General features: G+C 42.0%; 2 long non-coding RNA genes across 8 annotated transcripts in view; both read left to right on the forward strand.

Annotated features, from left to right (window-relative positions):
- The first annotated feature begins 8,526 nt into the window (after positions 1-8,526).
- Positions 8,527-22,296, forward strand: part of LOC137468309 (uncharacterized) — a 405,810-nt gene continuing 392,040 nt past the window's right edge. For 2 of the 7 annotated variants that reach the window (XR_010995865.1, XR_010995864.1), the window contains exon 1: positions 8,544-8,915. This is a non-coding gene — a long non-coding RNA (uncharacterized lncRNA). Of the gene's footprint in view, positions 8,916-22,296 lie in introns of all 7 variants that reach the window. The other 5 variants (XR_010995863.1, XR_010995860.1, XR_010995862.1 and 2 more) reach the window with 4 other exon arrangements.
- LOC137468307 (uncharacterized) lies at positions 15,966-21,453 on the forward strand. Its single transcript, XR_010995858.1, has 2 exons — positions 15,966-16,024; positions 20,083-21,453. It is a non-coding gene; the product is annotated as an uncharacterized lncRNA (long non-coding RNA).

The following is a 22,296-nucleotide window of genomic DNA, read 5'->3' on the forward strand; positions in this document are numbered from 1 at the left end:
AAAAATTATGACATCTCTTCCAGTGACTAGGTCAGAAAATCTCTCTTTCAACACTCTGCCAAGATTTCTCCTTCTTCTTGGGTTAAAACCAAAAGTTACCTCAGAGGGGAAGACTTTGGACTAAATATAGACTGAATTCTTACATAAAAATGTAAGATATTTTATGTAAGAAGATTATCCAATATTTTATACACCTACATTTTCTCCATGTGGGGAAAATGAAAAGTTCTGCCAATGGGAAGTATAAAACCTGTAATAAAACCTTTGGAGCAAAGCGCTGTGTCTCCAACATGGGGATTGCAGCTTTCTGTATGATGGAGCGAGGGCACCTTATTAATACATGTATTTGCAACTGATATGCTTGCAGTGTCTGCACCAGAAAATGGTTCCCTGGTTCTATTAAAGTTCAAGCCAGACTGGAATTGGCAGGTTTAGAGTGCTTTGAACCTGGTCCAACACTAATTTGATGGACAGGGTTGGAATAAGGCAGTTTAGTCTGTGACAGTAAAACAAATACAAATAGTCTCTTGGCTCCCTGATGGTGTTTACAAGAGTATTAAAATGATTTCCCACTAATGATACACAGTTGTAGGGATTGCAGCACTATATCATGAGGTTAATGCTGCTGCTGCTGTGGCATGGATCTAGAGAGATCCAAAACAAAATGCCAGCAGAGGCACTGGACAACATACAATGCCAGAAATTACATTCTAGCAAAATACAATCAAAGTATTGCTGCTGTACTTTGTAAAAAGAGGAGATCGGTGCAGGAAGTGTGCCTTCACACTGGCTTTGCCTGATTCTCTAGTGATGTAATTGTTATTATTTACCTGGTATACATAGACCTGGTTTGAAACCTCTCCTCTGCATGGCTTAAGTACCTTACTGAATATCAGATTCCTTGCTTTTTGTGTTAATTCAAGGCATGCTTTCTATATAAAAAACCTCTTATAACACGCATTTAGGTTCAGGAGGATATTAGAGCAGTTGCAGATTTGCTAATTTAGGCTTGATACTATAATTTATTTTTAAAGAAAATTTGATGCTTGCTTTTCTGTACCCACCACATTTTTCCCTAAATGAAAGGCAATAAAACAATGTTTAGAAGTATTTATGCATGCATACATTTTGCACAAATGCTGCCTCAGGAAGCAGAGAATTTTATATTTACCCTTTGGGCTTTTTCTCTGCCATAATGCAGGTTCTTGTGTGACGGCAATGCCCTTATTCCTTGCAACCACCAGCACTCATCTGGTTCAATGGGAATGCCCCGTTTTCTTTTTGTTCGGGACAGAAGTTGTGTTAACCTTGCAAATGCAGTGAATGTCAAATCAGTAAACTGCTGACTTGCCTAGCATCTGTCTTTTCAGCCTATTCATGCCATAGCTGTATGTTAAAGAGCACCATAAACCACTTATGATCTGACCCATTCTGTGCAAACAAAGCAAAATCTGCAGATTACACAAACCATAATTCCAGATGTCAGTAGGTTGCAGAATACTTGCTTAGTATTTTTAATGAAAGACGAACAATAAACACTCTTTTATCTCATTAGTAATCTGCATATTAATCATATTAATAAAACTGGGACCTGCAAACTCATAAATATCACTAGATACTGTGATACTGGCCTTGCTGTGAATGCTTTATGGGTTATAAATTACTTTAAATTATCATTAGACCCAGGTTCAGTAGAGCTTCACTGAAAAGCCCTCCCTTCCTCCCTCCTAGTTCTTAAAGTCATCACAAGGCTATAATGATGTTGAAAACTGGCACTGATTGAATTGAAAACTGTAAAATTGGACTTGATGTGTGACTTGGAGGTTCAGATTTTGTGATGTTCCCCACTTGTGCTTTGTGCAAGAATTCTCTGGTTCTCCTGCTTCAGATTTTTAATGTGATTTTAGGGGTTTACTTTCCCCTGGAGATTGAATTTTTGAGAATCTTTGCAAAGATTCTCAAAAATATGGTTGCTATGGAGGCTGTGGATAGGAGATATGGAGTGGGGGAGACATTTAAATTGCTGTTACTAGAGTACATTTTTGTACCTGATCCATTCACTTCCCACAACATCTGATTGGATCACTAATGTCTCTATGATGAACCGGCAAGGAAAGGATTAAACTATCACATTGTTAAAAATAATTTAAAAGTTAAGGCATTCATAGGGTTTAGAAGATGACAAATGTTCAATTGGACAGGAACAGGAAATTTCAGAATATAGGATTCCATTCCTTGTCTTCTTCAGTGCTTTGGGTTTGTAATGAGTGTTCTGAATGTAACTTTACTTAGGTTCATCACAGGGGGGGAAATACAAAAAGGCATGATTAGTCATACAGACAGGAGAGTTTCAGCAAATTTGGCATCTGAGCAAACAGGAAAAAAAGTAAGGTTTTAACTGAATTTTTCTGGGCTAACTTAAGGCTTATTTATAGCGACATCACCCATCAAGGGACTACTTCCCCCACTGCTTTTCTGTTAGGCACGCTGCCCTGTGCCAGTTCTGGTGGCTTCACTGGGCTTTTCATGCTGTTCTAATCACTGTGCCCTGTGCACGGGAGGAGGCAGCCAACAGCCCATGACGACACCTGCTTTTTTGGGGCCAGCAGCAGAAACGAGAATTAACTCCGCAGAAACAAGAATTAACTCTGCATCAACTTGTATTTTGTTGTTTTAAAACCCCAACCCGGGATGCATTAATAAAATTTCCACTTGGAGAGAAACCAAAAAGGTCTGCTATTACCCAGAAGTGCTATTTTGGGTTCTGTGTGTTCTCATTGCTTGTAATTGTCAGGATTAAGAACAGTTCCCAGATTTCATCTCTATCCAGTTCAGCTTGTTCTCAGGATTTACAGTGCACTAGGTTGCTGCAGTTTGTATTCCCCTTGCTCTGTTCCCTCCCCATACATTAACCAATCACCAAGATTAATGCATTCCTGAAAGGTAAGGAGCAGAAGCCTTTCTCCTTGACAGCAGGGGACAAACACATAATAAATACATAAAAATAAACATAAATAGTTAGAGCCAGCAGCAGATTGTGTTGGCAGTAAAGTAGGGTTTGCTTAATGCTTTATGGAAATGAAAGCTCTAACTTCTGCCTTCACTGCCATCATTATGAGAACCCTTTTAATCTGCTCTCTGAACATGATTATAATTTCTATAAACATAAAATATGCTGCTTTGACTCTAAGTTCCCTCCCCCGGATTAATGTCACTGAAAGTAACAGCAATTAAAATAAGAGGCTGTCCAGGCAGGCACTGCAAGTGCAGATTCAGATGACAAAAGAGCAGAAGTTCAGCAGCTGGTATGACATAGGCAGGAATACCATTTCCAACAGCCTTTCTCAACATCAGTTGCTCTTCCCCTGGCACCTGGCTGGTGATGGAAGTTAGATCATGTGTGGCCATCCAGGGTAAAAAACTTATTTTGACTAGGTCTTACAGGCCCTCTTATCAAATGGGACTTGACAGGGGTGACTGATCTGAAACTGGCAAAGTCTCAGTGCAGCAATATAACATGGTACACGAGTTATTGCAATATGGATTAAGTGCTATATACAGATATAAAATGAATGACTGCAATTGTTGAGCTAGGAATAAAGCAAGCAGAATTCTGAGTGCTAAGTTTCATCTCACTGCCTTAAATTATGCATCCATGTAGCAGAGAAGCAAACCCAACATAATGGTGATATTGTCCAATGAACTACCAACCTCCAGGAATGTGCCAAACCTGACCACACTAACATCCAACTGTCTTCTATGCTAGATAAAATTATTTTCTGATCCCAGGTAGGCTCCTGAGGGACCAGTGGGAGCTTTTGACTTCTGTGAAGCAGAACATTTGGAAAATGTGAATGAAAGTTCTATGCTTGTAGACATTGGATCTAGCCTTGCTCTTAGTTTGTAAATGTCAGACTCAGTGCTCAGCTTCCCTATGAGCTCTTCATGCTTCTCTGACAGCGGGGAAAGAGAGCACTGCTGGTGGAACTGGCTGCTCCCCAGTTTCTGCACCATGGCAAAGTGGAATCCTGCTGATCTGAGTGGGTCTGCAGGAGCAGTTCTCTACATCCCCATCAAAGCTAGGGAGTGTCATGGATATGTTGGAGAGGAAGGGGCTTCTCTGGAATAAGCTATCTGTCTATGCAGCTTCTTAACATGGTAAGAAACTGAACAGCTTCTGGGTTGAAGTCTGACCACTTCTGGAGTATGACCACTTCTGGAGTATGACCACTTCTGGAGTAAAAGCAGCTGAGAGCCAGGAGGCAAAGTGAGGAATGAAATGACCTTTTCTTGACTTATCCTACACCTTCATTTCCACTGAAAACAGCTAACAATTGGCAGCACTTTTAGTTACAGTTTAAGGTTTTTATATGTTTACTTAGCAGCTCTACGGATGGGTTCAGATCAGATATTGTTACTTTACACCTGTGGGATAAAATAGAGCTTATGGTAGAGATTATACTGAGGAACTAAACATCCTTTCCCTTTTGCAGTCTTAGGAACTTGCTCTGTGAACTGCTCTTTGGAGACAGATCATTCATTCCTGAAAATAGGCTGCAGGAGTTTCCTCTTCTTTGATGGTCCACTTCCACTGTTAAGTGGCCAAATAATTTTTACAAAAGCCTTTGTTATGTAAAGAATAGATGTTCAGACTACTTTTTCCATAATTCATGTCTGACATTTACCCTAGTACTCTGTTACTTGAAGGAACTGTGTCATGGTAAACAGTAAAAAATAGAGCTGGCCTGTGAATATCCTCAGAAGATGTAGGCTAGGACAAAGCCATAGGTGTAAAAGGAGAAATATATTCTCATCCTACCTTCTCTTTCTCCTGTTTCAGACTACCACATTTTTATTCCTGTTTTTGTTGTTGTTGTTTCTCTCCTCCACACCCCAAAATCTGTGGACTTGCAATAAAGAACCTTTGAGGCAGGGATACAGGAAGAAGTTTGCCCGTGTCTTTGTTAAAGCCATTGGCAGCATGAACAAGCCAGTGCAGGAACAAACCTCTTGAGGTGGGCTGCACTAACTTTCTGCAGAGGGCAAGGAAGACTTGATAACTACCTGGTCCTTTCTTTGCTCCAGGAATAGTGCAACTACATGCTGTCCCTTCCCTTGGGCAGATGGCGATTTGGATGGTAATCTTACAGTGAGTCCCTCCTGCTCAGCTTGTTCATGCTGTAACTGGAAAGTATTTTCCATGTGCATGTGCTGCACTGACTCCCAAATGTGTGGAAAGAAGGACTGAATTGAGATCAGATTTAATATAAAACATTAAAAATAGCACTGTGAAGATAAACCTGGAATAGCTCCCTCCATCTACTGTGTACTCTGCTTAGCACTTCCTTTCACCCTGCAGCCCAGCCCATCACTCCCATGTAGTGTCAACGTTGCCATAGCATATGTTAGTTACTGGACCGGTGCCATTGGTTTCCAGTGAAGTAGCACATAGTTTTTGCATATAACCCTTCTGATAAATTTCTGCATGGTTTCTTTGCTGTGACTCAGTTAATTGAATCCTTCTTGCACAAGAAAAATGAAAGAATGCATGTGAGAAAAGACCAAAATATCTAAATCTTGTGATATTCTACAGATTAAAAATGATTAAAAATTCTTAATTATTAATAGCTTCATTAAAAATACTTCAGACTTGGTGCTGTTTTTGCATGTGAGACAAAATGGGGGGTAAAAATCTTTATTACCGGTCGATTTTCTAAGGTCAGCTGTCATCTGAACACCAGCCACAAAGAATCAGCATATTAAAAAAACTGCTATTAGTTCTTTTCATACCCCTTTTAATCTTAATTTTACTCCTGACTTTATTCATGTAATGAACTGTGAGTTCATGCAAGGTGACAAACTGGGACCTTAAAAATGCACCATTTCTCTGGCATTACACATAAACAAGTTTCATGAACTTTACAATAGTCATGGCCAAAAAGCAACAGAAAAAAAATCTGTAAAGTTACTCTTCTTTTTGGATTCTTCAGAATTAAGCTATGTCAGGTATTTCTGCAAATGAACAGCACCCATTGTAGTTCCACTGAACTGAGAGAAAACTTTGAGTTTATTTTTTTCCCTCTCTATGTGCATGTTTTAGAAACCTGTCAAGAAACAACAAGAGAGAGAAGAGAGGCAATCTTATATTCTGGAAAGATAATTGCCATAACAGTAAATAAAGCTCCTCTTTTTTGGCTCAGTAACTTGAATGCTTGAAGAGGATGGGTTGTAACTGCCCCCAAGCTCACTGAAAGGCACTTCATGTTCTTGGGGGTATTTATTAAACTGAAGGTTCATCTCTCACACTGTATGTGAGTGTCTTGGTTTGAAAAGACAGGTGTCTGTTAAGGAAGGCAGGAGCCTTCCTTGAAATGGAAAATGGAAACCCCCTCCCTCCGAATTATTACAATTTTTAAATTGAGGGGCTGTCAGGCAAAAATACGAGAACAGGAATAGTAGTTCTTTACTAGGAAAATTAAAAATACGAATGCAATGGTACAAAAAAAGAAAACAAACCATTGACAGAGTCAGAATATGATCTGACACCATGTGGGTCAGGGTGTTGGTAGCAGTTCCATTAAATAGTGGCTGCAGCCCTCCTGCAGTGACAGGTGTGGTTCTGTTGGAGCAGTGATCCTGTAGAAGGGTGACGTTTTCCTCTGAAGGTCCAGTGGTGGTGTACATGGGCCTGGTCTTCCTCTGGGAATCCAGTGGGAAAAGGCTGCTGTGTTGTTCCAAATTCAAGACTGTATCCAGGTAGGAATGCTTGGCTTCTCCCCCTGGGTGGAGCATCTCCCAGTGGGATGATGGAATTTTATTGGTCACGCAGTGACACTCAATGGCCCATTAACAGAAGTTATTTCCTGGATGGAGGACTGGTTTGCGGAAGAGATAAAGAAAACTGCCCAATTAACAGAAGATAACTGTCCCACCTCTAACAGATGGCAAATAGACTACACACCCCCAGCTAAATCTTTCAACCTAAGACAGTGAGAAAGGTGAAATAATAACACAAAGAAGTGAGGCAGAAGGAATTACTGATCATTTATTAGTGCACATGCTAGACATAGCATGTGTCCTTCTAATCCACAAGACAGCTTTTAATCTTGCTCAAACAAGGCAAGAGTACAGGACCTTGCCTTGTGGGTCAGTGTGCAGGGGGTCTGAAGATCTGATAGACTCTGAAAATTTCTACCTGTGGCATATCTTGACACAGAAACTGAAATGAGCACACAGCACGGGTACTGAGCTGCCACTTGTTCAGTTGATGCCTTTGATGTTTTATGACAGTTTTTAGTGCTGATGTGGCAAAACAACTTCAGAATGTACAAAACCATAGCAACAGCTGCAGGAGGATGTATCTGGAAACAAAATATCCTTCTCTCTCTAGTTTGACTGCATTTCTTTCCTTCCAAGACCACAGCAGCAGTGCCTGTATGTGCAGTTTTTTGTTAGGATAGGATTCGTTTGGAGTTTCAGAAGAGACTCCAGCCAAGCCATGTGGGAGAGAGGGCACATATGCTGAAGCCAGATGTGATTTTCCTGGGATAAGGGAGCGCCAGCCACTGCCTGGTGATTTTTTATGGGATTAAAAGGTCTATGGGGTAGAAAATACTATCGAGCAGTGTCAGGTTCTTCCCAGTACTATCGGCAGAAGAATATGGGATTGTAACATCTACTTCTGGGTCCCCAGTGCCAGAATATAGCCTATGCAGAGGCTATCCATCTGTCGGTCAGGTCTTGATATATGAAATTGAATAAAATCAAATACATTTCTTGCTTATTAACACACCCAAAATATATACAACCATGCTTCATTTTTGGTTTTTGAAGCAGAAAATATATAAAACAACTTCAAACTTCTCCTTGGGTAGGAAAAGTTAATTTCAAGTGCTTATAAGAAAATTAATTGTAATGAATATACAATCAGAAATTGTCAAATAATTTTTACTTTTATTCTAAGACACTATTTTAGTTTCTATGCAGAGTACTACAGGATTTTGGAAATCAAGAAATACCACAAGGATCGAAATGGAGAGACCCACCCTTTCTGTTGCAGAAGAAAAATGCAAAGAAGCCTTCAGTCAGAGAGCCAGGAGTGTCACAAAGGGTCAGACTTAAGGGTGAGTGGGTCCTAGCAAGCCCAGCTAGCTGCAGAGTTACCTTAATACACAGCCTCCCTCAAATTCCTGGAACTGATTAATTGTTAACTGCATGGAAGGGAATGGAGGCAATTTTTGAGTGGCATAATTTCTATGATCTTTTCCTCCACACTGGCATGCCCTTATGCTACAGATAGAACTGCTGCTGAACCAGTCAGTGCAATGACATCGCTCTCCACTGTCAGAAAGCCAAAGGAAATCCGCCCATGATTTCTCCACCTGTTCCACAGAGTCCTGCATAACAAGGCCAGGACACAGGAGCCTCTCTGGGCTCGCAGGGACGGGCAGTTCCTGCCCAAATCACAATTACTCTTTCTGAAACAGGCCCTAGCTTAACAGACGAACGGGTTTATTGCGCCCAAAACTGGGAGAAACCTGCCTAAGGACACGCTCCCAGCCCCTGGTAGAAAAGACTGCTTGTTAAATTTCCGCCGCCTCCCCCGCGCCGCAAGCGCCGCCACCCCCGCGCCCCTCGCCCCCTCCGCTGCGCCGGGGATGGCCGCGGATGAGGAGACACCTGGGTTTCCCTGGCAACAGGTGCCGCGGCGGCCGGGGGAGCCGGGAGAGCCCGGGTTTCCCCGCTCGGCTCCGCGCCGCCGCCGGCCCCGGGCGCGCCTCGCCGCCGGGCTGGGTCGGGCCGGGCCGGGCCGGGCCGGCTGTCCCTGTCCCGCGGCGGTCCCCGGGCCGGCCCCGCCGCCCCTGGCAGGAGCAGCCGGGGGACCGGGAGAGCCGCGGCCCCGCCCGCAGCGGAAGGTAAGGGGGGTGCTGCCCGTGGTGGGGTCGGGGCGATGCAGGGCGCCCAGGGCAGCTCACCGGGGCTCGCCCCGGGCCGCTCACCGGGGCTCGCCCCGGGCCGTGCATGGCGCACCTGCCTCGGGGCGGGTGCAGCTCCTCAGCTCAGAGCTGAGCCCTGTTTCCCTGGGGCCGGGGCTCGCAGGCTTCCCCCTCACTGCCTTCCGCCACCCTGCCCGCCCGGGGCATCTCCCTTCCCAGCCTCTGCCACCGCGCTTGGCTTCGTCGACGGCCTCCTCTTGGCTGGGCGGGTTTTTCCGTCCCCACTTCCCACCCCGTCCCAGACACGCGCCCCTGCCTGTGCCCTCGGGGCCGCTTTGCTCTTGCGTGGGCCTGGGCCCACACAGGTGGCATCTGCCCTTTCATGCCCTTCAACCAGCCAAGGTTTGCCAGCTTCTCCCTTTATTTCTTCTTGTTTACGTTTGTCCTTAGCGAAGGCTGGCCGGTCACCGGCCCCGCTGGTGCCTTGTCCCCCCATCGCCGGCGGGGCAGTGGCGGTGCCGGGCCCGTGCGCTCCCTCCCGGCGCCCGCCAGGCGCTCTGTGCGGTATCCCGGGCACGTCGGGGTGGATCCTGCCGCCTGATCTCGGCTCCCCGTGCTGGGCACAGACGCATCAGGTTGGGCACGGGTTTCTCTGACGAGGCTGTGTGGCTCCCGAACAGAGCTGGCTCCTGCGTGGGCGGTGAGCTCATGTCTGTCTGAGCGTGCCCCGGAGGCAGCCAGGCCCGCGGGCCAAGGCTCTGCTCCCTCGGCGGGTTGCGGGTCCCCTACCAGAGGGGCATCCCCCGATTTGCACTGCTGGGTGAGGTCACTCAGCCATAGGCAGTACTGTAAGGCTTGCCACGTTGCGGCCAAGTGACTCCTTTCCTACTGCTTTCTTTTGTTTCCTTGAAACTCAAACCTAAGGCACAGCAAAGGGCAAAAGAGAACGGTGCATATCCTGGTACATATTCTTAAAAAAAAAATCTCAAACAAGGCATTTGCAAATGCAAAAATTTTTAAAAATAATCTTAAGGAAAAGTTCGTTAAAAATCATCCCCACTTAACATTTGCCTATTTGTTTTGTAATTGTAATGCTTCAGTAGTACTTGCTACTAAGGTTAGATATCAAATACCCTTCCCATAAAATTTATCAAGAAAATGGGGCTGATCGGTGATCTCAGGCACTGATACAACAACAGTATGACAAATGAAGGTACAAATTGACCTTGAACGTCAATTAGCAGAAGGCTTTATCCACAATTTTTTATTGCACACAAGATTTCTGTACTCCTGTGTCCCTGTGTTTCCTTTGTGTTGTGTTTGCAGAAAAAGAAAAGAAGCAAAAAGCTCCTTTTGCTTTACTAAAACCAAAAGTTGTTTACAGTTTTGTGGCCAGTGCGATATTTCCTGATAATGTAAAAATTCAATTGAAAAAGGAAATAATGTGTTGCCTTGCATTGTTCCTCCAAATAACTTTGAGTGAGATAACTTGATAAAAACATTTCTATCACACCCTCTGGTTAGTTAAGTGCAGCTATTATGGTTCCAAAAATAGATAGTTCCTGAAAGTGCCTGAAATCTGCAACATGGAGGTCAGTTCTGCACACAGCCTTTTCTACCACAGCTATTCTGCCTTAAAATTGTTATGGACTTCTCTATTTCTTTATTTCATTCATAGTTTTTCATTGTTCTGTAAAATTGATGCATATGTGAAATCAAAGAGAGAGAAGCTTGTAGTCAGAAAGTAGCCAACAATAGTTATTTGATGCAATAAAATTAAAAGTATTCAGTGGTTTGAAATAAGGAAAATTATCACTTTGAAAATGGCTTTTGGCAGAACTCCATGACTAACTTTCTTTAAATGTATCTACTAAATAGTGAATAACGAACCAATATCTCTTTAAACTATCCACAGAATTGCTTCTTTGTCTTATTTTTCAATGACTTATAATGTTTTGGCTTTCCAGCATTATTGATACTAAATCAGCTGGCTGACTGCGGGTATGTCTTTCCAAAGAGAGTTGCCAAGAGTTGCACAAAGCCCAGGAGGAGCATGCTGAGGTGGGGATTGGGAGATCAGGGCCATTTCCAGAAGGAGCAGGATGCTTTTCCTTGTGCTTAGCCTCGGGCATAGACATGGCTTACTCCTTCCCTCAGTAAAAAAGGAACTTCAGAGGCTTAAGCATACACACGGATGGCTGCTAATGAGACTGTTCTGTCTCTTCATATATTTCAAAATCTACATGCCATATTTCAGTCTCCGGCCTTCTGGGCATTTGTGTCTAATTAGGCTGGAGGGCCTCCAGTTCAAGATTACCTTTGCTGCTTGGTGCTTAATTTCTTTATATGACTTTGGCAATAAAGCAGATTACCGTGGGTTTATGTGCAAGCAAATTAGGGACAGATGTAAGCATTCTTATAAGCCCTGTTCCTGTTTTCTTAGCATGAACTGAATTCCACCATCATCTGTTTCTTTCTACATAAAATTTGTACTGTGCTGATTGTAGCATATTTATAACTGGGTGTATGTACTCTGTAAGATGTGAGACTTTTAAATACTTCATTTTCTCTTGGCTTTTTTTTTTTTTTTCCAAATGAAAAACAATACTGCTTCAAGAAAAGTTTCCCAGTTCCAGATAGAAATAATGAACAAGAGAAAAGGACTCTGGGCTGAGTAGAGCTATACATAGCACAAATAGCAACAAATGTTTTAAGTTTGTTTATGTTTTCATAACAGCCTGGAGTAGAATGGAGAAACCAAAACACATTGTACCTGAACTGGTTTTTAACAGTATGAAGTAATATTGCATTGTTTAGGACTGCTATTTACTTGTGCTTTAAAAAAATATCCCAAACAAAGTCCCTGTGCATTATAGGAGAAATATGCAAAAACTGCTAAGGCTGTCTCCTTGGCATCACTGAATAAATAAACCATACTGTAAAGTTACAGAATCTTGGAATGGTTTGGGTTGGAAGGGACCTTAAAGATCATCTCATTTCAAGCCCTTGTCAAGCAGAGAGCCTTCCACTAGACTAGGTTGCTCAGAGCCCCATTGAACCTGGTCTAGAACAGTTCCAGGGCTGGGTCATCCAAAGATTCTCTGGGCAACATGTGCCAGTGCCTCACCACCCTCACACTAAAGATTTTTTTCTTAAGAACTGATATAAACCTGCCCTATTTCAACTTAAAAGAGTGGTTTAAAGTCATTCTTGCTTGTCCTATCACTACAAGCCCTTGTAAAAATTCCCTCTCCAGCTTTGTTGTAGCCCTTGTAGGTACGGGAACCCCAAATCTCTCAGCCTGTCTTTGTAGGAGAAGTGTTCCAGGCTTCTTTGTTCTTCTGGACTTTCTCCAAAAGGTACCTGTTCTTCCTGTGCTGGATGCAGTGCTCCAGGTGGGGTCACATGAGAGCAAAGTAGAGGGACAAAATCCCCTCCCTCAACCTGCTGCCCATGCTTTTTTTGATTGTAATTCTCCAGATTTTTAAAGTCCTGTTTCTAAGTGCTAGATCCACTCTTAGGATGCTATCCCTGGTTTCGTTAAGGCAAAACCTGAAGTAAAATCCCAATTCCAATGAACTAAATGACAAGATTTACTGAAAAATTTTCTCATCTTACAGGTCAGGAGAGCTGGGTACCTATTCAAAGGTAGTTGCCACCTTAAAGAACCATAAAAACATAGAAATATGTTGTATTGTGTTTTTATATCTCTGTAACAGTTCTGTAATGGTTTGCCCCTTCACCCCCACCTTTTCTGCCGGTGGTTCCACCCCGAGCTTTCCTGCCTTTCCCTCAATGCCAATCTCCCTGAAAATGCTCAGTCATTCCCCTGTCCCCTCCCTGGCACCCCATCCATCACTTGGCTCCCCATCCCACTCTCCCAGAATCTTCCACCTTGGGCATTGAGTGAGTGGACGAGGGCCAGGGGTCCCTCCCTTGAACTTCCCCCATTGGTTTGTTTGTCTGTCTGTCCTTCCGCCTCCCACTCCCCTGAATCCCCCCACTGGGTGGTGGGTGTCCCTTCCCCCTGGTTACCGCCCCAGTATTTGAGCTGTTGCGAAAGCCTCGGGAGCACTTTTGGCTGTCGGATACAATGGCATTCGGAGCTCCTTGGAGCTCAGATTAAACCTGAGACTTTTTCCCCTGGCCGTGAGTTGACTCCCTCATTACCTCCTCAGACGCTGCCTCTTCTCCATACAAGGCAGACAGTGCAGTGCTCCATCTTAGCCGCTCCCTGACTCTCCTCGAGACACAGGGGAGTGTCCCCTGCAGCTGACCATGCCTCTGCCGGGCAGGCGGAGCCAGGGAGCTTCAGGGTGGACACGGTGGCAGAAATACGTTTAAATGAAGTCTAAAACCCATCATATTCTTTCAAAGTTACAGTTTTGGATCAGAAATACTGTGTTTGAAAACAAAATTCTTCATGACCTCATTAGGAAGACTTAAGAATAACTGTCACCTGATACCCAAACTCTTGCTTAATATAAATCTTAGGGATTTTACCTCAAGTTCCCCTGTGACAGCTCTGCAGAAATGTTTTGGCACTGAGATGGTGAGGAACAGTGCACCATGACAAGTGTGTGGCTTCTGCCTGTCAGGCTCCCAGATTTTTCCTGATGATTGTGCAGTTTGATAAAATAAATTTTTTCTTTGAAGAAAAAGGATTACAGAAGGAACACTAATACATAATCCTTGCATTTAAATTGTATTATTGAAGTAGTTCCGCATTTGGAAATGCTCTAAAAAAAATCAACACTTTACGTTTATACCACTGGGAGCCCTGGCAAACTCATTATTCCTAATATTGCATGTGTTATGAAAAAGAAAGAAGGCTGCCTGAATGTCATATAATGACAGATGTTTTCATCCAGCAGAAATACTGAACAGCCACCCTTTTGTGGACAACTTTTGTAAAAAAGGAATTTCTTTCCTTTATGAAGGGTTGAAACAATTGGGACAGACAATCACATCTGAAATGTCTCTGCTTTCATTTCTGGAATATGGAGGAGTAAGAAGCGAGGAGGCATTGCCTGGTGGCAGGAGCTGGATGCTTGGGAACGGGCATAGTGGAATCTGCTCTGTTCTCTTGAAGGTACCATGCCCTGCCCTCTCCCTCCCCAGACCAAGGTGACGGACAGCCTTGCCATGCCTTTGGAGTCTGTTTCTGGGCTTTGTGCTGGGAGCCTCTATCTGTTAAGGAATACAACAGCACACTTCTGTGTGTCATACAGTCATTCATTTTCATAGAGAGCAAAGTGACTGATCAATAGTAGAATGTGCCTTCAGAAGAAGCTGAGCTGTTTTTCATGGGAAAACGATCACTTTAAAACCCCCTTTTCATCCTGTAACACTCCAGAGATGAACAAAAATCTGCAAGCACTAACCTTGAAAAGGAAACATGTTTGGCCCTGACAGAGGAAATGCAGGTAATTTTGTTAGAGAGCAATCTTAAAAGGTCTCAGAAACCACAAACCTAAGTGTAGTTGATGTTCACCAAAATAGTTTTCTAGTGAAGGGCTTCATAATTATTTTGTATATGTGTTTCAAATGTAAAGGAGAGGTTAAATGCCTTAATGAGTTAGGAAGGCAATAGCCTCATTTATCAAAAGTATAAGAGGAACCCAGGTGTCAGAATTATCAATATTCTGCAGGGAAAGAAAGCATATGGTAGAATTAAGAAATGTACTGCAATTGGTTAGGGGCTTTGCCTTTTGGTGTCAGAACACTAACCTGAATTCTGAAAAAGCATTTGGGGAAAAAATATTCATACAGACCTCATCTGGACTTTATGTGATGGTGCAAATAAAATGTGAGTGGAATTTTGGGACTTTTTTTGGTGTGTATGTATAAAATTGGAGTAGGATTTTGTGTATTGGATCATTCTACTTTTTTATTTTTTCAACAATTTCTGAAGTCATTGTAGCTGCAGCTTGGCTATCATGTTCTTCCTTGATTGGAAACTGGCCAAGGGGATGGTTGGCAAGCCTGTTTTTTGGAAGTCATCTTGCTGCATTGGGCCCTCTGCAGTATTAATAAACCATGAATAAACTTCCTGGCATTTCTTTAACAACATTATGGTTAAAGAGCAATCGGTTTAAGGCTTCGGAGAATAGCTATTGCAGAAGAACAGAAAAGACAGTCCGTTGACAACTAGCAAATTACTCTTTTCTTGCTAAAGTAAAAAGGCCTTTTTTGCTCTTTGCACAGCAGAAAGAATAGTCCTGGGACTTAGTATAAATACTAAACTACCATTAATAAATATAGTCTTTCCACTGTAAGGTCTTAAACACACTGATTAAGAATCTCTTTTCCTCATTTGATCTGCGTATGATATTCCTTGAATTTTGTGTCCTGTTCTTGAATTTGTGTTTTGGGATATGATCTTGAAAATGCCGTTTGAGTTGCTATCTAGTTTGTATCTCAGCTGGCCAGAGCCAAGTAAATATCCCTAGATCCAATGGAGAGGTCCTTAACTTTCCCTGGACGGGGGGCTGCAGGCAGAACTGCTCTGCTGTGTATCAGAGGGACATTATAAAGCCAGTTCTGAGGGAACTTGTGGTTTGGGGTGCTGCAGGGTGAGCCAGGAGCCACCTGGTCTGTGCTGCTGCTCCTTGAGGAGCTTAGTGGTGTGGCCTGTAAGGAGCACCCATCTGTGCCACGGGCCTGTGACCAGCAGCTTCTCTTGGGTGATTTCTGCAGCAGAGAGCGGAACTCTGGGGGATGTACGCAAGGATTTTCCATGACAGAGAGGTTCTGTACCCAGTGTCATGGTAGCTGTAGTCAGCAGTACCACAGCTTTTCCTCTCCTACAACACTTCTCTACACGGCATGCAAATCACTAATGAGTAGCTAATTAGGCATAAGTGATCATGATTTTATTCTATTTTCCTATAATAAATATATTCAAGTCCCTGTTCTCACTGGTTTATGAAAATTACCCGTTTCATATTATTGAAAACAAGTTTCAAGACAAATAAAAATGATAAAACATTTTTTTTAATGTCTAAGAACATTAAACTTGATGACCAAAAAGACAAAGGAAACCCAACAAAGAAAAATTATTGCTATGGAAATCCCCAAGTGAGAAGGTAGGAGTATGAAGGTTCTGTAAAATAAAAGTTAAGTACTTTAAGAAATTAATAAAGGCACACAAAAATCTCAATGGTGAATGGAATAATGGATGAAATACATTTTTCTTGTCTTTTTTTTTTTTTTTTAATTTTAAAGAAGCTTACTAAGAACAAAAGGAGTCTGGAAAAAGAGTGGGCTGTTGTTGGTTGAAAAATGTCTGTTAGAATTAGAGAAAAGTATTAATTGAATTACTTCTCTTCAGGTGTCAGTAAAGGATAAAGTACTGAGACTGTATCTCGGCTGGTGGTGATGGTAAAGCACATAACAGCCTCCTCCACCTCTGCTGGGTGAGCTACTGTTCTGCTACTGTTCGGCTTATTTAAACATCTGGACCTGACAACTAATGCCTAGAAGTTTTTACAGAATTCATTGTAGAGATCTTTGGGTTATGAAGCTTGAATTTTTCAGTATGTGTTGTATTGTGTTTTTATATCTCTGTAACAGTTCTGTAATGGTTTGCCCCTTCATCCCCCGTTTTCTCCTGGTGGCTCCACCCCGAGCTTTCCCGCCTTCCCCTCAATGCCAATCTCCCTGAAAATGCTCAGTCATTCCCCTGTCCCCTCCCTGGCACCCCATCCATCACTCGGCTCCCCATCCCGCTCTCCCAGAATCTTCCACCTTGGGCATTGAGTGAGTGGACGAGGGCCAGGGGTCCCTCCCTTGAACTTCCCCCATTGGTTTGTGTGTCTGTCTGTCCTCCCGCCTTCCATTCCCCCGAATCCCCCCACTGGGTGGTGGGTGTCCCTTCCCCCTGGTTACCGCCCCAGTATTTGAGCTGTTGCGAAAGCCTCGGGAGCACTTTTGGCTGTCGGATACAATGGCATTCGGAGTTCCTCGGAGCTCAGATTAAACCTGAGACTTTTTCCCCTGGCCGTGAGTTGACTCCCTCATTACCTCCTCGGACGCCGCCTCTCCTCCATACAAGGCAGACAGTGCAGTGCTCCATCTTAGCCGCTCCCTGACTCTCCTCGAGACACAGGGGAGTGTCCCCTGCAGCTGACCATGCCTCTGCCGGGCAGGTGGAGCCAGGGAGCTTCAGGGTGGGCATGGTGGCAAGTATGCTTTGAAACATGGAGAAATTACAGTGAACTTGGAAATTTGTCACCAATGCTTTCAAAAGGAATCTTCTGGATAATTGGAAGCCTATCAGTTTGGCTCTGGTCTTGGAGAAAATGAAGAAATTCCCTAACTGGGCTGCATTTAAGCTTCCTATCATTCTTTAAGTCTTGTCACCCCTGATTTTTGGAAAATAGATTTTATCAACCTGTCTTTTTATTCCTTTCTTTATTCTCTTTTTTGGGAGATAACAAAAACAGTTTGATCAATGCCATTGCATTGAAGTAATATATAATGTGCTTCTGTGAGGCGTGACTTTTTGATCAAGTGACTAGACTGAAATGAAATCAATTTGATGCTTCTTAAATGGACTAAAGGCTGGCAGACAGGCTATGAAACATGACTGTAAATGAATAATCCTCACTGCGTGTGTACCTTTCTGTAGGATCCTATAAGAACTGGTTATTAGGAGTGACTATTTAGCACTTTATTGATGACCTAGTAGTTACAATATCAGTTTTCCACAGTAAATCTAAGAAAGAGGAAAGCTATCTGATGCAAAGGGATCTGATGGTGTTAGTAAAGTGGGTGCAAGCTGTAGTGTGCCATGAGTGAGGTTTTAGTGAGCTGCTGTGGCTCTTAAAGATTTAATGACAGTACTAAGGATAGAGAAGTATTTTGCACATGTACATTGTATTGCTGTTAAGAGGGAGAAAAGGGGTTAGATAATGTCATGACAGTAAAGAATTAGAAAAAATGGATCCCCAAATTCACTATCTGCTTTATTCACCAAAGAGGGGTGGCCCAGTTTCGTTTGCTCTGTTTTAGTAACTGTTCTGGTTAATCATAGGAGAAGGAATTCTTCAGTGTAGCCAACACCAGCCTAATAAAATGCACTGTCTAGAAGGTGAAACTGAGCAAGTAGGGTTTGTCTTTGTAACGGTGAGGTAAACTCACCACTGGAATATTGGTAACAGTACAAACATTATGTAAAAATAAATTCCAGTTAAAAAGGTCTGTGATTTTCGAAGACTTGTATTTTTCAGATCTGAACTCTTAGATACCCCTGTCATATAAAAAAACATTACTTCAGTTCAGGGTGATTTTTTGTGCAATTTATGGCAATTTCCAAGAGGACCATGGTTCTCTATTTGTTTAGAGAACAGATTTATTTTATTTTATTCAGGCTTTATTCAGGCCTCTGAATATTGATAAAACTTAATGTAGTCTCTTGCTCTACTCAGATATTATATCAAAGAATTGGTTTTATGTTCAAGTTTTTACTGGCAGGAATGAAAGCAGGGAAAGTTGTTTGTATGCTTTAGAACTTAGGAGATGCTGTACTCCCCTCTCCTGTTGCTCTCTTACCATGTTTCTTGAGCCTTCCTAAATAGCCAGGACAGAGAGACCAGGAATTTGACTTATTATTCCTTCTGTTCTCTGTTTTTTGGCCTGTACCAGAGCAGATGAATGTAGTGCCCAACTGAGGCAAGGTTTCTGAATTGACTAAATGCAGTTAGGGACAAAGATGAAATTTTTATGTTGGCCTAGAAGAGATTCTACACTGTGCTTGACAGAGGTTGTATGAAAACCTTAATAGAGAGTTTTCCTGGGACTGTTTTTATATTGCTTACATATGAAAGAATTTTGTGGCTCTCTTCAGAGCTGTGATTGTTTAAGATTTTATTGAAATGTCTTAATGTTGAAATGTTGGGTGACAGAAAGAAAAACCAATTTCAGAGTTACAACTTAGATAACATGATGAGCCCAAGGGATCTTAATGAGGTTCTGCTCCCATCCTCAAGAACTAGAATTTAGAAGTTTGATCTTTAGAAAATCCATTGCATTTAACTACAGTCATGAGTATCTGTTCAGTTTTTGTTCATGCTGTTCACTGCTGACAGAGCTCTGAGAGTAATACATGAAAATGTTTTCCATTTAGAACAGTTAATGTTCTCCTGCATGTTTTTCACATTTTTGCTAAAGCAGTGAAAAATGCTCCTCAGTTGAATCCAGGTATTTCATATACAATTAGTACAGTCAGTAATTGTATGTGCCATTTCTCTCCCACTTTTGCCCACTGGAACAATTTATCCTTCCATCCTACTAAAATTGAAAATAATGAAGCTGGCTTGCTTTGCAGAGGACTTTGAAATTACATGCCCAGATCACCTAGAAACAGAGCCAGGGGTAGTATCAATGAGTCTCAAGCTGCTCTTTTATCCACTGGACCGTGCTGATGACACCACTAAATACAAAATTTGATAAGTACCCAAAAGCAAATGCATAACTGAATTTCAGGTGTTGCTCTCAGTGAGAATCTTTCTTAAACTGTGATGATAAATTCTTTTTCAAATAGTTTTTTTTTTTTATTTAGAAGAATCAAAACAGAAAATGTGTCCCTCCATGTTTGTCCTCAGGAACAAACTTACACTTTTTTCCCGTGACCATAAAAATACATCCTTCCCCACCCTATCCCTGTTCCAGTTACTGCATTGAAAACCTACTCTGTGTTTATATTCAATTTCTATTTCAGTTTAGCAGTGGTAGAAGCTTACAACATTCACAGTCTATATTCTCCAGCAGTTGCAGCAACACTTACACATTGGAACTGTTTGTAACATTGGTAGAACTCTCTCCTCTGTGAAGTTATGACTTAAAATGATCCTTTCTCCCCATTTTTTTGCCACAAAATGGATTTCTTATGAGAAGTGGTAATTTCCCATCAGGCTTAAAAAGGCTTAAAAAGAAGATCCAGTTGCTTTCTTTTGCTCCCCCCAATCTGTGCTGAGCTGTGCCCTGCTGTTTTACCAGCTGGACTGAAGGTGTCCCTGATAGAGGACTGTGCTCTTCAACTGGAGCTTAGTGTAATATCCCCTTAGTCTTGTGTCTTGGACTTTTAGTGTTACAGTCTACAACTTACTATCCTTATCTCTGTCTGTCTTCTGTATCTTGCCAGAAGAATGAACTTGGCTGTGGTTGTCCCATGTGTAGCCAGGACTATCAGTGTTCTTTCTGAGAAGATAAGAGTGATGCTGCTGTACGTGTCTATATTCCAGTGACCTGCCCACCATTAGGCATTGCACACTTACCTGGGAGAACTTCTGTTCACCTGTCTGATACCTCTGTTCAGAACATTTTGATTATTAAATCATCTGTATGAAAGATACTGATGGAAAAGGAATACATACCAATGTCATAGGCATACATGCCAAAAATAATACTGATTAGGAGCTTTCTGGTTGCAATCTAGCACCCAGCCTTAGGGGCACAAGTTTTTTCTATGAGCACTAGCTATTTATGGATGGTTACTAAACATGAGAACTGAATGGATTAGCAAGGTCTATGGCATGTGATTCTTTGCTCTTTCCACAAACTTCAGGGTCACAGCTAGAAAGAACTGCAATGAGGTCATAAAAATATTCTTTTTTTTTCCAAGCTTTAAAGATCAGCACTGTTTGTCATGGAGCAAAATGGCATGGAAGTTGAACTTCTGTTCCCACAATTGTATTTAAGAAGTGCTCATGAATCTTGACAGACTTATGAGTGATTGTAAGCAGCTGACTGAAAACAATAGGCCTGTGCATGCCACGGGACATGGGTGGGCCCCAGCCACCATCAATGAATCTGTGCTGGGCAAGTCTTGTGTGTCAGGTACAATATGCCAGGGCAGAGCCCTGGGAGCTGGGGCACATTGCAGCATGCTGCAGCTTCAATCTGAGCTGTTCCTCAGGTGCTCAAACCCTCTATTTGAAGAAATTGATCAAATAAAATGCATTTTGTGTGCTTTTTTTTTCAAGAGGCTGAACTGTGTCTTCCCTTGATGCAAATTCACATCTGAAAACATGTTGTCATAGCTTTAACCCCAACCCACTCAGTTTGGGGAGGCACATGTGGCCAGCTCAAGGCTGCTTTGCAGAGAGGCAGATACAGATGGGTCCACATGTGTTCATCTATATGTTTATAGCTAAATGTTATATAAACATGAATACAATTAACTAAGGAAAAGATAATTCCTGGAGAGGTTGTCTTGGACTGAAGGTCTTCCATCGGCAAGGGCAGAAAAGCTTACAAAGTCAAAGAATTACAAAGAATTTTCCTGATGCCAAAACCTTATTTCTTAAAATATGAAGGGAATGTACAGAGAGGAAGAAGAACATAAAAAAGTGCAATGGTGTTGTTAATGGTGGTATTTGAGGACAGACTACCTCAGGATAAGGGGAATAATGATATGACAGAAACTTTTCCATCTGTAACTAAAAATCTACTGCTGTTTGTGGTTCCATGTAACTGAATCAAAATCAGTAAAACATTCTGCTTTTTTTTTTTTTTTTTTTTTATGCAATTGTCTCTGGGTGATGTTTCCTAATGTCTCCTAAATTCTTTAAGTGGTGTTTCTGTGAGCATATGAAGATGTATTCTGCATCAAGGAATACTGCAGTCTGAAATCTCTTTTGGAATCATGTTCTCTGATAAATATAAGACATGAGAAGCTAAATAGTTACATTGAAAATGCTTTACATTTGAAGGTTATTATGATATTAAATTACATATGTATGATTTTAAGGATTTTAAGGAAATACTGTGTTGATCTGAAGATAATTGAGAAGATATTAGTTTAGTAAACAAACCATTACTGGAAATATATTACTTAGGGCTAAAAAGCTGTTTATATACAAATTCTTTCATATCCCACATATATTAAATGTGGGATGAAATACTCTGTCTGTAGAGATCTTCTGTGGCTTACTATTTGATCTGAGCACCATGTAATAAAAAGTTCTGCTGAGATGAAATTTTGTATAATTGAAAGCCCAAATGAACAAGATGCCTTGTAGGAAAGGAATAAAATGCACAAGCTATAAATAAATGGACATGCTGAAGTTAGTATATGAGGTACTTTTTATTTCTATAACCTGGAATGCTAATTCCAAAGAAAAAACTACAAAAAAAAAGAAAAGGAATTACAACCACTGTCACACTCAAATGGTCTGTGTGACAAAGGACAGATGAAAGATGAAATGAGATCACAAAGGTGGTATGTTTGCAAGAAAAAAAAGAGAGGCCGTTACCAGACTACAAGTAAAACCAAAATGTAATGAAGAGTTACTGGCCTTTATAAACTAGGTACTTTAAACAGTGAAGGGAATTTTGTGGTTCAACAGTACTGCAC

The sequence above is a fragment of the Anomalospiza imberbis genome, chromosome 2, assembly GCF_031753505.1.
Source record: "Anomalospiza imberbis isolate Cuckoo-Finch-1a 21T00152 chromosome 2, ASM3175350v1, whole genome shotgun sequence".
Lineage (NCBI taxonomy): Eukaryota > Metazoa > Chordata > Aves > Passeriformes > Viduidae > Anomalospiza > Anomalospiza imberbis.